The 4702-nt window shown below is 48.5% G+C and overlaps 1 pseudogene across 1 annotated transcript; it reads right to left on the bottom strand.

The window, feature by feature from the left end:
- Nucleotides 1–1802: 1802 nt before the first annotated feature.
- On the bottom strand, nucleotides 1803–3966 carry LOC101156739 (serine/threonine-protein kinase pim-2 pseudogene; annotated as a pseudogene). Its single transcript, XR_013655029.1, has one exon. The product of XR_013655029.1 is annotated as a serine/threonine-protein kinase pim-2 pseudogene (transcript).
- Nucleotides 3967–4702: the final 736 nt, after the last annotated feature.

Here is a 4702-nt window from a genome sequence, read left to right as displayed (position 1 = left end):
CTTTGTCCATGTTCACGCTGGGGTCTCGCTGACCCAGCGAGGCAGCGCGGGGAACAAATGCATCACTTTAGTGTACCTTGTGGTCACGCGGACCCGCCGAGGCAGACCTCGGAACTAAGTTTTGTTCAGGTTTACGCTGGGGTCTCTCAGATCCCGCATTTCAGCGCACTGAACAAATTCATCTTTTTAGTGCACCTTGGGGTCACACAGGCCCAGGGAGGCAGGGTTTGGAACTACGTTTTGTCGAGGTTCATGATGAACTATATTTTGTTTTATTTTATGTTGGGGTCTCACGGACCCCGCCAGGCAGCGCTCTGAACAAATGTGGTGTTTTAGTGTACCTTGGCTAGGTTTTGTTCATGTTTATGCTTGGGTCCCGGGACCCTGCGAATTAGCGCTCGGAACTATATTTGTTGAGGTTTCTGTCTCGCGAACCCAACAAGGCAGGGTGCAAAACTATTTATTTACCTAAGTCTAAGGTGGGTTCCATATAACCCCAACAACCAGCGCGTAGAACACTTTTCTGTTTTGTTTTAGTTTACAATGTGGTTTTATGTTCCCAACAAGTGAGCGTGGAAAACTTTTTAATATTTTATACTATTTATTTTTTTTACAATTTGACTTTTCTTGGTGAGGGACTAATGTCAGACTCTGTCTGTGGTGGTCGGACTCTCAGAACTTAGGTCAGAGTCCCTAAACTGCGGTCGGCAACTCTGAATCAGAGTAAGCTACAATTCATTTTTTTTTTTTTCTTAATCCGACTTCTATCTTAGGGTTTTAAAAGCTACTGACTCTTGCAGACTTTCCAAACACATTCCTTTTCCTGAGTGTGGGCAGCATGATAGTTCTTCGGACACTTTCGTTTCTCTTTCTACTCTGCTGGTGCTACGGTGGCGAGCGGGAGGACGGGGCCATCAAAGTAACCTTTTTTATTTATTTATTTATTTATTTATTTTTTATTCTTTCCTGAGCGCTAAGGGGCATGCCATCTCAACTTTTACTGTGTTGATCTTTCTCTAGGCAAACCCAATGATGATCGGTTCCGAAAAAACGGTGACCAACATCCTACAGGGTCCAGCCAATTTGCCACAAGTGATGCAGTGTCACCGAATACAGAAGCGCAGTTGCAGGGGTACCTGGAGGCCACGTCTTGCTTGGGAACACCTCAACACTGTCCCTGAACGTCATGTTCCCATCTGCCAGCCCACCGCGTCCTGGCGCAGACAGAGGCCAGACGGCTGGCTCGTTTGCACGGATGAGATACGCAATTCCGCGTCCAGGCTTAACTCAGAACCAGGCAACATTATCAAAGCGCTCCACCGTTGGGCTTCCTCGAAGGGGACTGGCTGAGCTGTACCAGCGGAAGGGTTTCTATGCCACTCGCACTTTAGGCATACCCATTGCTGCTAGTACTCAACCCGGCGCGTGACGGCTTTGTGGATTGAGTACCTTAAAAAAAAAAAAGAAGAAAAAAATACTAAAAAACAAATAAACCAAACAATGTTTTGCCTTGTGACTTCGAGATTTGTTTCCTCCTGCTATTATCCGTCTCAATATGTACCGTTTTGTATCTTGTATGAGACAGTAACTTCATGTAATATCTTCGTACTATAATCTCATAGTCGTGTCAGGTAGTCACAAACATGTATACTCTGCTTACGATAATCACTCGATTTAACCTGTGTGTACGCTTATCACAAACATCTAACCTCTGTATGCAATAATCATTTAATTTATCCTGCTTATAGGCTAACCAATATGCTATTGAAACAATGTAAACATCAATGTAGTTTTATTCATTTTATTTTTATTATTATTGATATTAATATTAGTAGTATTATTATTTTCATTATTTTTTTGCATTTGTCAATCTTTACAAAGCCAGCTTGTGTCTTGTATCAACTAATACAAAATAAAGCAATTTATCTTTAAAAGGTATTATTGGGGTCTATGTCATACAGGACCCAGCAAACACAAATTGAAAAACACAAGATGATGTTGGTTCAGATTTAACTTTTATTCGACTAAGGCAAAATTGCAACACAGAAATCCTGAAGGAACACACTTTGCCAAACTATCAGAAAGCTGCCACCCATGCAACGCTGGGCCTAGGCTGGACGACACACGGCTCTGTGAGACTTCAGAGTGGCCGCGGAAAGTCCTGTCTCTTCAGCAACACTCCAAGGAACATGGAGGTCATTTGCCGATTTAAATGAATGCTCCGTCTCTCTTTTCGATTGGAGTGCGGCTAACCCCCTCCTCCTCAGGCTCCTCCGGGCTCTCGGAGCCTTGCGTCAACATCGACGGACGGTGCTGCATTTCGTTCTTCAATCGCGGGAGATCCCCTCGCGTGCGCGCCGGGTCCCCGGCCGAGGCGTTTCCCTGGTGCATCTCCGAGTCTTGCTTTGACATCCAAGGATGGGCTAGTATGTCTTTCAGCGTCGGTCTCTCTTCAGGCGCCCTGCTCAAACACCATTGCATCAGGGCCACGCAGTCCTCGGAAAGGTCCTTTTTGAAACGAAGCTCGCCCAGTAGGATCTCTTCGTCGTTTTGAAACGGTATGTCCCCGTGCACCATGTCGTACAAAAGTATTCCCAACGACCAGACCTCAGACGGGAGAGCTTTGTAGCATCCTTGAGTGAGCCGTTCGGGGGGTGCATACACCGCGGTCCCGTGGAACGTGTCGTACACTTTGTCGGGTTCAAGGAAAACGGCAGAACCAAAGTCGATGAGTAACAGCTTGTGCGTAGACGGGTCCAGCAGCAGGTTTTCGTCTTTCACGTCCATGTGCACGACACCGCGGCTGTGACAGTGGAGCAAGGCCTGAATGACCTGACCTAGAAAATCTCTGGCCGTGTCCTCACACAGACGCTTACAGGTCGTGATGTAGTGAAACAGATCTTGCGTGTTCTCTGGCGTCTCCGTGACTATCACCCAAGCTCCCCGGGTCTTGTAAAAGTCCAGCATGCGGATGATCCCCGGAAACGGAGGGTCTTTGGTGACCATTTCCAAGGCGACCACTTCGAGCGGCTTACTGGTCCCGTCGACCTCGCAGCATCTCGTACGCAAGAGCGGGACAAACTTCAGGGCCACGGAAATCCTGTCGCTCCGCCTCTTTCCCAGAAACACTTTGCCGAAGCCCCCCTTGCCCAGGCGATGGCTGGACATCCAATACTTTTCCCGGAATGTTTTCATGGCAGAAGGATCGATCGTTTTTTGAGTCTTCGCTTCCATGGTGTTTTTACAGAGCCAGGTAATTTTACTTAAACCTCTCTAGGTTTGCATGAAACAGTTTCTGGTTTGAAGAGCCTGGGATCTCAGTCTTCTGGTGTAGCTCTGTTTGCACCAGAGAGCAGGTTTCCCCTGGCAGACCTAGACACAGAAAGCTCTGTTTGCTGTGCTCCTGTTGGACTTCTGACAGAAGCAGCAGAAGGAGGGCACTAAGGCAGATAAAGAAACATAGAGAAATTAGAAGGTGGAGTCTTCTGTCTGAAGGAGGAAAAGCTGCAGGGAAAGAGGGAGGGGGAGAGACAGTGATATCTGACCACATAAATTCAAGCATCCGACTGGAGGGAGGAGGAATTCTCCCAAGGGCTCAGGCAAAGCAGGTTGTCACGTTGCAAGGAGCAAGAAAGAGGAGGGCATTTTGCTTCAAATACTCATCTGGAATTCTGAAAGGACTTTCCTCTTTGGCCAATATCATTTTTGTGCAGCTGAACCTGGATCGCAGAGCTGTCAGCTCAGGACTGAAGAGAGATTCTTTCAGGTATGTGAGTTTGTCATTTACCATGTAGTTGTTTGGAAACGCTTTTCTTTTTGTTGTTCTTTTTTTTTTTTTTTTGTTCTTTTCCAACGATCGCGTTTTTAGAGAGACTCGTTTCATAACTTGTTTTGATAAGTGTCTAAGGCTGCCTTTGTCCGGGGTGAACGAGCATCACTGTTCCGGAGGCGTCTCTGCGTAACATTTCCAACATATGTCTCCAGTTGTAGTAAAACGTGGGCTTGTAGCTTCCAACAGACCCTTGAAAGTTGATCAGGAAGCCTTGGTAGTCTCTCACTGATACCTCAGGCAGGCCCACGTCAGGTGCAAACTTCACGTTGAAGTAGTACACAGGCTCAGTGGGGTGAGCCTCCAGCCTGAAACCCTCAGAAGCGCACATCTGCGCTACAGCCGCAGACTGGTTGAACAGCAGGCACAGGACGCAGCAAGATGTCTTTGGCGTGACCTCCGGCTCCCCATTGCCCAACCGCTGTGCCTTAACTCGTTCCAAAACAAATCGCTTGTAAGCCTCGGGGGACATTAGAGTCCTCAAGGGCCCCGTCCTTGCATTCACCAGCATGCCTTTGCAAGAGTTGCGATTAGCGCACCAAGGGAGCCCTCTGTCATTCAGCATCTCAGTGAGCAGCACCCTGTCGTACGTGTTACGGGCCAGGGCTCGCCCTGGTACCGCACGCTCTGCAAAAGATGCCATGAGCGGCCTCGGGTTCTTGGCCAGCAGCTCCATCACGGCCAGCACGGGGGTGCAGCGTGGGCACATCGGATCGGGGTCGCCGTTCGCCCCGCACGAGCATCTGCCCAGCGGAGGCTTGCACTCCGGAAAGAGGACGGCAAGGTCTGTCGACGACAGGTGCCTGCTCTCTGCCACGCGCTCCAGGACGCGTACCTTGATCAGTTCCTTACAGTCTGAGACCTTGTCCTTGT

This window comes from Oryzias latipes, chromosome 3 (genome assembly GCF_053564925.1).
Source record: "Oryzias latipes strain Hd-rR chromosome 3, Olatipes_Hd-rR_3.1".
Classification (NCBI taxonomy): domain Eukaryota; kingdom Metazoa; phylum Chordata; class Actinopteri; order Beloniformes; family Adrianichthyidae; genus Oryzias; species Oryzias latipes.
This window is presented reverse-complemented; position numbering and strand designations above follow the sequence as displayed.